The sequence below is a fragment of the Natator depressus genome, chromosome 13, assembly GCF_965152275.1.
Source record: "Natator depressus isolate rNatDep1 chromosome 13, rNatDep2.hap1, whole genome shotgun sequence".
In the NCBI taxonomy this organism is placed as follows: Eukaryota; Metazoa; Chordata; order Testudines; family Cheloniidae; genus Natator; species Natator depressus.
This window is the reverse complement of record NC_134246.1, coordinates 10586848-10598685: the sequence shown is the minus strand read 5'-3', so window position 1 is coordinate 10598685 and position 11838 is coordinate 10586848.

The window sequence follows — 11838 nt, the reverse complement described above, 5'->3', positions numbered from 1 at the left end:
GACTTTTTGATTATGATGTCAGAGTTGTTTCTGAGGCTGTGGATAAGTGAGATCCCCGCTCCAATGCCCAGGAAGAGAAGCATTTCCACTTCGCCAGGTAAGTCACTGTAGTAGAGGGTTTTCTACTTTCCAGCAGCACTCCTTGAACTTGAGTAGAGCAGGCCTGCTCCTTTGGGTTCAGCCATGCAACATTCATGCTGTGAGGTGGAGTAAGGTGAGGTTCAGGTGCAGTCATCTCCCGTGATCCTGAGAGAGCAGATCTGGGCAGTTGGGAAGCGTCCATGGGGGCGATGACGACAAGTCCATGAACATGCTGAACCAATGCTGGTGGGGCCATGCTGGGGCAATCATGGTGACCCTCATTATTTTCAGGGAGCCCCTGCTGATAAGAGGGATTGGTGGGAAGGTGTACACCAGGTCGTCTGCCCAAGACAGGAGAGAAGCATTGGAAGGTGACCCGCTGTTGAGTTGGGTCCTTGGAGGGAGGAGAACTGGTGACACTTCCTGTTCCGCCTGGTAGCGAACAGGTCCACTTGGGGAGTTCCCCACCTCTGGGGGATCATTTTGACAACCTCCTCGTGGAGGGACCACTTGTGGTCAGAACAGAACACCCTGATGAGACAATCCGCCAGCGTGTTTCAGATGCCAGGGAGATGTAGCGCCTCAGTGTGTATGCCGTGCTGGATACAGAATTCCCACAGCTGGAGGGCTCTTGGCAGAGAGCCGAGGACCTCGCTCCTCCTTGCCTGTTGACTTAGAACATGGCAGCTGTACTGTCGGTCAACAACTGAACCACTTAATGGGATAGTCGAGGAAGGAACACCTTGCAGGCCAAACAGATGCTTCTGATCTTCAGCGATCCAAGGTGGGCTACTCAGCCTACATCTGACACTAGCACCTTTGTGGGTTTTGGGGTTGCAAAGGGTGTTCCTTTGGAAATGTTTACCGGGTTTGACCACCATTTCAGAGCTGTAAGCACTTGCGATGGAATTGTGAGGACTCTGTCCAGGTGGTGCCTGGCCGAGACATAAACCGATGCTAACCACATCTGGAGGGGCCTGAGCCATAGATGTGCATGGTGAACTACATAAAATGCATGCTGCCATGTGTCCTAGTAGCTTGAGGCATTCTCTGCCTGTGGGTGGTGAGTTGGGTGATGAGAGCTGACATCGCCTTGAATCCGGGCTCCGGGAGAAATGTTCTGGCCTGTGTCAAGTCCAGGACTGCGCTTATAAACCCTATTCTTTGCACGGGGACTAATGTCGATTTTTGTTCATTTATCAACAGGCCCAGTGCCTGGCACATGACTTGTACCAACTGTGGGTCTATGCTCCTCCCTAGAGTTTCCATTTCCCACACGGGATGTCAAGGAACACTCTCTCCCCGGGTGCTTCCTTTGCTTCTTAGCCGGTGCCAGGGACTGGGACCGGCACCATAAGGTCAGTGCTGGAGGTGCACTTCGCACTGATGCTGCTGTACTCAGTGCAGAGTCTGATTTCGGTGGCTCAGAGACCGGCACGAGGGCTGATTCCATGAGGAGCGCTCTCAGTCTTATGGCCCACTCCTTTTTGTTCTGGGTTTGAAGCTTTTACAAATGCAACACTTACTGTTAATGTGGGCTTCTCCAAAACACTTCAAGCAACTTTGATGTGGGTCGCTGATTCGCATAGGCTTTCTACAGCAATCACAAGGCTTGAAGCTTGGGGACTGGGGCATGCCCCATCACTGGGCTAAGTCCCAAAGGGGACTAGCTAACTTATCCACAACACTAACACGCTAGTTGTTAAAGAACAAAAGAACTACTTATGTAACTATTTACAACACTAAGAGAAAAAACCACTGGGTAAGTAAGTGCTTGCCAAAGCAAGGAGAAATTACAGCACCATCACTGGCGGTAAGAAGGAACTGAGAGAGGGAGGGGGCCGGCAGCACCCCTTATGCCAGTATATATGCGCGCCACTCCAGAGGGTGGCGGAGCCTACGGATACCACTGAGGGAAAAACTTCTGGCACTGGTACATGTGGCAAGTACACACACCTAACATGGAATGGACAAGAGCAATAACTCGAAGAAGAACAAAGAAATATGAAAAATGAAGGCAATGAATTAAAAAAAAATTAGTTTGGCCACAATACATTTAAATAAAACCCTTCCATCGCTAAGTCTTTAAAAGGGCTTTATGCAACATTAGTTGCTTGTGGTCACCATGTATGTTGGCACTGCATGCAGCTGAGACCCGTCACTGGACCATTTGAGCCTTGGAGATATTAAGTGATATTAAAATTAAGCATGCGCTTATGTGCCTTGCTGAACTGAGGGAACTTTGTTTAGATTGGTAGCTTCATAGTTTCCAAGGCCAGAAGGAACCATTAAGATTATCTAGTCTGATCTCCTCAATAACACAGGCCATAGAACTTCCCCAAAATAATTCCTAGAGCAGACCTTTTAGAAAAATAGCCACTCTTGATTTTAAAAATGGTCAGTGATGGAGAATCCACCACAAACCTTGGAAAATTGTTCCAATGGTTAATTATCTTTACTGTTAAATCTTTACACCTTATTTTCAGTCTGAATTTGTCTGGCTGCAACTTCCAACCATTGGATCGTGTTATATCTTTCTTTGCTAGATTGAAGAGCCCATTATCAAGTATTTGTTCCTCATGTAGGTACTTGCAGACTGTAATTAAGTTACCCCTTAACCGTCACATTGTTAAACTACATAGATTGAGCTCCTTGAGTCTATCACTATATGGCAGGTTTTCTAATCCTTTAATCCTTTTTGCGGCTCTTCTCTGAACCCTCTCAAATTTATCAATATCCTTCTTGACTTGTGGACACCAGAACTGGACACAGTATTCCAGCAGTGGTTGCATCAGTGCCAAATACAGAAGAAAAATAACTTCTTTACTCTTACTTGAGATTCCCCTCTTTGTGCATCCAAGGATGATATTAGCCCCTTTGGCCACATCTCATTGCACTGGGAGCTCATGCACAACTGATTATCCACCATGACCCCCAAATCTTTTTCAGAGTCACTGCTTCCCATGGTGGAGTCCCCTATCCGATAAGCATGGCCTGCATTCTTTGATCTTGGGTGCAAATACAGTGCAGTACTGTGTTAAACGTAAACTACTAAAAAATAAAGGGAAAGCTGCATTTTTCTTCCGCATAGTAAAGTTTCAAAGCTGTATTAAGTCAATGTTCAGTTGTAAACTTTTGAAAGAACAACTATGGCATTTTGTTCAGAGTTACAAACATTTCAGAGTTACGAACAAACTCCATTCCTGAGGTGTTCATAACTCTGAGGTTCTACTTTATTAAACAAACGCCTTTAAATGACATGGGTACATTCAAAGGAAAATACAACTGTGTGTGTCTGAGAGCTGTAGGTCTCCTAATAACTTGTCTTGCTTATTCACCACAGGCCAGATCCTCAGCTAGTGTAAAGTGAACTAGCACTAGCTCAGAGTAGCTGAGGATCTAGCCCATTTGAATTTCCCATATAGAATAATACCACACACACAGACACACAGCAAAATACATCAGTGCACACCCACAATAGATCCTCTCTAATCCAGAGCAATGATTGGACAAGCCACTGCAGATTATACAAATATTTTCAAATTAGCTAGTTTGTGAATAAATGCTATTATAAAAAAATCACGGATACTGCATTGCACAAGGTACTATTTTTAATTTATTCTGAAAAGCGTAGTTTGGTTCTAATTATTTAGAATCATACTTCACAGTGGAGTAGTAACTATACTGTAGCAGATTTTGTATAAAAAAATCTCCCCAGTAAGAGACCTCAGGACAGCTATTTCCTACCATGATTGCTGAGAAATGGGGCAAGTTTCTTTTTAAAAGAGAATGATCCATTTTGCAAACGGCTCATTGAAATTTTGTGGAATTTGATTTCTCAGTGAAACTTTTCAACACAAGTTTTTCTTTTTCACTGAAACAATTCCCCAAAATCAAACACACATTCATGAATGTGTCGGTTGACCATAGTCTGTATTTTCAGTGAAAAAAGAATTAGGGCTGAAAATGCCACCCAGCTGTTTCTTACGGAAGCCACGTCCCTCGTGGCTTATTTCCAAGGCTGGAGCAAGGATATTTTGTGTCCTAGGTGAAACTTCCACCTTATGCCCTCCCTCCCCCCTCTTTTCCCTCCTCTTGCACTGCTTCACTACGGTACAAAAAGTGGCAATGACAATATCAATATGACAAATTTCAACAACCTACACACGCATATCTGCACATAAATACATACACTCAAATACTTAACGTACACACACAATTGACACAAAGTATTAGCGAAATGATGCAGCAGCACTTGCCAGCGTCTTAGATCTGAAACAACTCAACAACAATAGTTAGCCTCAGTTGACAACCTCCGAAAAGTAGTAAACTTAGCATTATAAACAGCCTGTCAGAACGGGTAACGGCTGCGCGCGATGAGAAAAATGACGTCTCACACACACACACACACACGCACGCACACATTCTGGGTATCCAGAGGGGGAGGTTTCCATGTTTGGTAACTATAATGCCTCATGATGCCCGCTTGTCTCTGCATTGACCAGCTGTGGCTCCAGGTGAGCACTTCCCATAGAAATCCTGAGATGGGTAAACTGCCCCAGGAAATTTAAAAATGTCCTGGGCCAAATGTAGAATAAGGGGGGCAGGCAGGGGTCTCCGAGGCTGCTCACTATGGGGAGCTGGAGCACCAGCGGGAAGGCTGCGGGGGGTGGAGGGGCCACAGGCGGAGGCAGCGGCAGCTACCCAGGTATCCTCAGACTTTGGGCAAGGAGTCCCGCTCCATCCCCCTAGCGCTCGCCTGCAGCTCCCTTCTGGTCTCGCCATGGCCCTGCTCGGCGAAGGGTCCCGCCTTTGGGGGACAAGCCTGGCCCACCTCGCGGGCCTGCGGGGGCTGTGCTGCGCCCCAGAGCAGGCCGGGCCCCACGCTCCCCTCCCCTACGGGGGCCAGCCTGGCTCCCCCCAGGGCCAGATTAACTTTTTGTGGGCCCAGCGCCAAACATATTTGTGAGCCCCCTGGGGAATGAAGAGGCCAGGGGCAAGAGCACGGCGGGCAGGGTGGATTTGATTTAAATCATTACTTAAATCACTAGTTAGGAAGACTTGATTTAATCATGGATTTTCTACATAAAAGTGCATTCTTGTTGGTTGTTACAACCTTAACACATATTCTTCACAACTCAGAGATGGATATAGCTTTCATTTTTAGAAGGTACACACTATACATTGTTAAACCGTGATTTATTTTGAAAACTTTTCAGATGAGTTTTACAGCTATATCAGAAAATGAATGATTGTTTGGTTATTTCATTTATCAAAGATAATTGAAGCAGATATTTATGAAGTCACTGGGAGGTGAACTATCTCCAATTCAAGAGGTTAATCATTAATATTTGGAGGATTTTCTTGCCAGGCTGTATTAGGAGGAGAACACCACCAGACAGACATTTAAATTGTTTTACTTAACTAAAACAACAATGTTAAGTATTCTGGATTTTTTTCTTCAACAGCAAACATAATATTTTAACAAAAAAGCATATGTCCCTCACTTCTCACATGTATCTCCAGACTTCTTCTCCTTGGCCAGATCTATTCTGCCCCCAACAATCTTCTATTCATTGAACTTTCTGAATCTTTTCACTTTTAAAGAGAGGTAAGGGGTTGACCCTGTGTACACAAATTTGCAGAGGAACAATAGATTTGAGGTCTGTTATTTCTCACCTCTATACATTATTTATTTATTTAAAACATTTTTGCTGTTAACAAGCATGTTACCTCTGGAGACACAAATCCACAGTTTGAGAACTGCAAAACTAAGCATCTCTGATGGTATCTTCTAGGCTGAGCACTGAGTCCCATTGGGTAGATAGAAAAATTAACCTAAATAATCTATATAGAAGCCTGTGGAACCCCATAACATTGGGTCCCCAATCCATGAACTATTAGAACTCATTTACAAAACTTTTCTTAAACATTACATGAATATATTGTCTCACACTATAGAATTAGAATTTATAATCCCTATTCCATGATATAATGTATCTTAATTAAAACTATCTTTAGATAGTTTTTTCCCCCTCAAAAATCCGATTTAAATTAAAAAAATCCATTTTTTTTAAAGTCATTGATTTTTATTCACCCTGATAGCTGGGCATGGTGTGGGGGAAGGATTGGTCCCCAGCTGGAGCGAGGCAGGGGGCCAGGGGCAAGATGAGCACAGTGGGTCATGGGGGGAGGATTAGTCCCTGCTGATTGGAGCAAGGCAGGGGCTGGGGGCAAAAGCACAGCAGGGCGGGAGCTAGGGTTGGTCCTTGGAGCAAGGGAGGGGCCGGGAGTAAACTGCAAGTGCAGCAGGGCTGCGGAGAGGATAAACAGGATCCCCCCCTCACCCCTGCCCACATAGAGTGGGTACCTACCTTCTCCCTGGTTCTAGCCCATTCTCTTCGTCTCTCTCTGCACCAAGGTGAGGGTGGGGGTGCAGGGTCTGGGAGTTAGGGTGCAGGAGCAGACTGGGGGTTGGGGTGCAGGGTCTGGCCAGGAGATAGAATGAGGGAGGGGGCTCAGGGTTGGGGCAGGAGGTCTGAGTGTGGAGTGCTTGCCTGGGGCAGCTCCCCTTCGGTGCGAGGGGTGCAGGTGGGTATGTGTGTGGGGGGGGTACAGGAGCTCCCATTTCATGCTCAGGGTGGCGGTGGGGATGTGCAGGAGTCAGGGCATGGGGGGGGGGCTGGGTATATGTGGGGGTGCAGGACTGGGGGCTGGGTGTGTGTGAGGGGGGTTCAGGAGTCAGGGCATGGGGGGGCTGGGTATTTGTGGGGGGTGCAGAAGTCAGGGCAGAGGGCTGGGAGGGTGCAAAGGAGATGCAGGAGTCAGGGCTGGGGTCATGGGTGTGTGAGGGAGTGCAGGAGTCAGGTCTGGGAGGTGTGGGAGGTGCAGGAGTCAGGGCAGAGGGCTGGGGAGGTGTGAGAGGGGTGGAGGAATCAGGGCAGAGGCCTGGGGGGGGGTGCAGGAATCAGGGCAGAGGGCTGGGGGTGTGGGCTAGGGTTGTGGGGATGCTCCCAGCTCCCTGCCCTGAGCGGCTCAGGGAGGGAGAGGGAGTGAGGGGGGAGGCGGGAACCCAGCCCGCTGGGGGAAGAGGCGGGGGAGGGGGGAGCTTGTCTGCCGGCATGGCCTGTCCTGTTGAAGCAGGACAGAGCCCTGGGAGCTGCAGCACTAAGCTTCTGCCCCCGCAGGGGAGAGCAGGGGATGGAGAAGAGCGGCCGCTGGGGCCCCTTCAGAGTGTGGGCCCGGCGCTATAGCTGGCGCCATGGTAAATCTGCCCGCCTCAGTGAAAGCTGAGCCCGAGCCGGGCCCCGCCCCACCAGTCCGTCCCCCGGCTCCGTGCACTGCACGGCAGCCAGGCAGCACCTGTGCTCGTTGAAGAGAAGACAAGTTAAAATGTAAAAAAAATTTGGCACCGTTTTTTGGCACCCCCAAATCTTGGCGCCCTAGGCGATCGCCTAGTTCGCCTAATGGTTGCACCGGCCCTGCTTATTTCCCATGAAAGCAGAAATCTTCTCAAATATCACAACTGTGGCACGCTAAGAGGCTGGCTTTGGAATGATTTCCTAAAATGCAGCAACAGTGTAGCATGCCATATGAATCAAACGTATATCTAGAAATCTCTCATACATAGAGAGTGCTGTGTTTGGCTACCATGCAAATATAAACTAGGGATCCCTCAACAAGATGTTTTACTTCTATTTATTGCTAGATTGTCTGGATATAATTTGCTTCTAGCTCTTGAAATTTATTGCTTACAGCTGAAGCTGTGTTTTTCATTTGAATTGTTAACCTGTCCTAACGCTTATTTCATTTCTGAATAAAGCCCTGCATTGGTAGTCATAAAAGAAAAGGCTGCCAGAGCAGTCACTTTTTTTCACCTAGTAAAACATCTGTACACTCTGATCTGCCAGCAAAAGACCATGAAGAGCCAAAAAACTGGAATGTTGAGATTTTTAGTAACATGCTTCCACTGTCTCTTTCCAGGAGAGAATATTGCAGTCAGAGACAGATGCTCTCCATGAAACTAAGAATTCATTCTTCAGTTACAGCTGGGAGCTCCTAGTGGTGTGAATACAGCTCTGAGAGCCATGAAGTCTTGAGTTCTAATTCCAGCTATGCCACTGACTTCTGTGTTCTTACCCATACCAATCAGCCTCTTTGCCTTTGTTTTCTTAACTAAACAACAGGATAACAACCTACTCCTATTATTATTATTTGTTATTGTTAATGCAGTTGCACCTAGGAGTCCCAGTCTTGGACTAGGGCCCCATAGCGCTAGGTGTTGTACACACAGAGACCAAAATGACAGCCCCTGCCCCAGAGAGAGGCTTTGTGAAAACTACTCAATGTCAGTACGACACTTCGAAAATGAAAAGTGCTAGATATTTTTACTGGTTGAGCAACGTTGTAACAACAGATACTGCGATGATGATGACAAGTACAGTATAAAAACCTGAATAGAGTAGGTGAATTGTTAAAGTAATAAAAGGAAAATGATTCACACTGACTATTGTCGGATATAGTATGTGAGTTTGTTAGAACATGCTTGTAGTTGAGGTGTAACATCTCTTAAACCTGGAATATTTCAGTGATAGGAAGAAAATGGACCTTCTGATAAAAAAATTTCACTGAAAAACTGAAATTCAAAAAAACTTTCTATAACTGGTTGCATTCCGCCCCCAGTTTTTCCTATTTTCATTAACGACATGGACAATGGGAGTGGGGAGCATGCTTATAAAATTTGCCAAAGATGGGTTGCAAGCACTTTGGAGGACAGGATTAGAATTCAAAATGACCCTGACAAATTGGAGAACTGGTCTGAATCCAACAAGATGACATTTAATACAGAGAAGTGCAAAGTACTTCACTTTGGACAGAAAAATCAAATACACAACCATGAAGTGCGGAATAACTGGCTAGGTAGCAGGACTGCTAAAAAGTTATAGTGGATTGCAAATTGAATATGAGTCAACAATGTGATGCACCTGCAAAAAAGGCTAATATTCTGGGGTGTATTAACAGGCGTGTCATACATAAGACATGGGAGGTAATTGTCCTGGTCTACTTGGCTCTGGTGAGGCCTCAGTTGGAGTACTGTATTCAATTCTGGGCGGACACACTCAAGAGAGTCCAGAGGAGAGCAACAAAAATGATAAAAAGTTTAGAAAACCTGGACTGTGAGGAAAGGTTAAAAAAACGGGGCATCTTTAGTCTTGAGAAAAGGGGGACCTGGTAACAGTCTTCAAATATGTTAAGGGCTGTTAAAAAGAGGACAGTGGTCAATTATTCTCCATGTCCACTGCAGGAAGTAATGGGCTTAATCTGCAGCAGGGGGGAGATTTAGGTTAGATATTAGGAAACTCTTAACTATACATGGAGCTAAACTCTGGAATAAGGCTCCAAAGGAATGTGTGGAATCCCTGTCACTGGAGGTTTTTAAAAACAGGTTGGACAAAAACCTGTCAGGGATGGTCTAGGTTTACTTGGTCCTGCCGCAGTGCGGGGGGTGGACTTGATGACTTCTCAAAGTTCCTTAGAGCTCTACATTTCTATGATTTTAGTGTCCCCCATTGTGGGACTATTCGTGTGCTTAAAGTTAGAGATCTTTAAATGTCTTGCTGAATGCAGGATCTGAGAGATATTTGTTCTGCTATGTACTTGGCCAGAAGAGAGAACGCGAGTGAAGAAATGAACTCAGCTCTCACAACTCCGCTACACTGTTAAGAAATTATACAGAGAGTTTCTCTCAAACAATCTATGGCCATGTTGGTTTTTCCTTTGATAAGACAGGAGTCAGACTATCACCATCAACTAGATAAAATAACACAAGAAGAACAAAGCCAGTAGGGAAGAAAATATTGCCAAAACTGTAAGAATTAATACCTGGAAGTATTAAAGTATTTTAAGTGTTTTGCACTACACCTTTAAATATTCCATACCAAAACTGGCTAGAGGAATATCCAATCTCCGCTTTGATTCTTTCCTGACAATATACTGGTAAGCCCTTCTCCAACCCTTCTCTTACAACTGAACACCCCTTCCTGAACACTTTAGCTTAGCCTGCAGATTTTTAGACATCTTGAAGGTCATGACCAAAGAGTTCATGCATAGTGGCAAATGCTTTATCGAAAAACTTCATTTCTAGTTCTTTACAAGGTGTTCTATGACTACAGTAATTACAAGAGAAAAGATCAGATAATAAAAACAAGAACAAGAACTTAAACATTTTATAAAGTAACTGTATTAAGCTTCATCTACTCAAACATCACCAGAAGGTTTGGTGAGGTGAAGTCCCTGCTGCCGATTTGAAATGTGGGATGCAGTAGCCATGGGTGCTTGTCTCACAAAAATGTGTCTAGTCTACACTATTATCTACACCAGAGGTTCTCAAACTTCATTGCACTGCGACCCCCTTTCTGACAATAAAGTTACTACATGACCTCGGGGGGGGGGGCAGAGTGTCAGAGCCTGAGCCCGCCTCTCTGGGTGGGGGGAAAGGGGCCACAGGTCAAGCCCAGCTGCCCCAAATAGGGGGGAAAGGAGGCTGTAGCCCGAGCCCCACTGCCTCAGGTGGAGGTGGAGCTCAGGCTTCAGCTTCAGCCCTGGGTCCCAGCAAGTCTAATGGTGGCCTGGCGACGCCATTAAAATGGCGTCCCAACCCACAGTTTGAGAACCGCTGGTCTACACTACTGCGCTACATGAGTCCAGCTGTGGCACTGTAGCACATCTGGTGAAGACCTGCAATGCCGATGGGAGGATGCTCTCTCATCGACATAATTACTTCATCCCAATGAGAGGCAGAAGCCATGTTGGCAGGATGGTGTGGACACCACTTTAAGCCTGTGTAACATACATCACTCAGGGGGTGGCTTTTTCACACCCCTCAGTGATGGTAACTTACATCGAATTAAGCGGTAGTGTAGACAAGCCCTATATAAATAAAATTTCTGAGGTTGAGAAAATATATTACTTCCTCATGTCTTGTCTCAAGGGCTGCTTTTCTTCCAGTAAAGATGCTATTTTAAGATTATAATTGGACCAGGCTCCAAAGAAGTCAAGTAAAAAAACCTAGATGATCATCTGACCAAATGAACCACAGTTCTCATTAACGAAGGTAGCCAGAGTCTGAGTTGAATCATTTATGAGGATGTTAAGAAGGCTACACAGCATGACAAAGCGATGTCCTTTAATTTGTTACTTCTAACTGTGGCCATTTCCTTGACATAGTACATACTAATGTAACATTATAGCAAGAAGTGCCAAAGGTCTGCTTTTCCCTCTGATCTGTTGTGTCAGTTGTGGAAATTCAGGTTCTTCTTTGCAATGGCGATTGTTGACTGCTGTCATTAAATACTGACTGTGAACGGTGCAAGCTACATCAGAGAGAAGAAGCTTCACACTTGTTGCCAATAGTGCTTAGTGGAAAGTGGGTGTACTCCTTGCACAGTGCTTCAGTGACTGGTTCGCCTGCTGAAGAGAGCTTCTAGGGGTCAATGAGAAGAATGAGCTACACTTAGTTGGAAGCGAGGAAACTCGGCGCTGATAAAAAGATCCGACCAAAGAGATGCAAAGCCAGAAAGGCAAAAAGTTGGCCTTACCCTAAAATCATGACAGCATGAAGCTCTGTCTACTGAAATATAAAGACTGCTCCCACCAACAAACATTTTAAAGTGCAGTCCTCTGAAAACTGTGTAGGGAGAGAGTTAATGAAGAGAGTGGAACCCTGCAGCGCTTGTGGAACCCGGGTTACACTTGCCC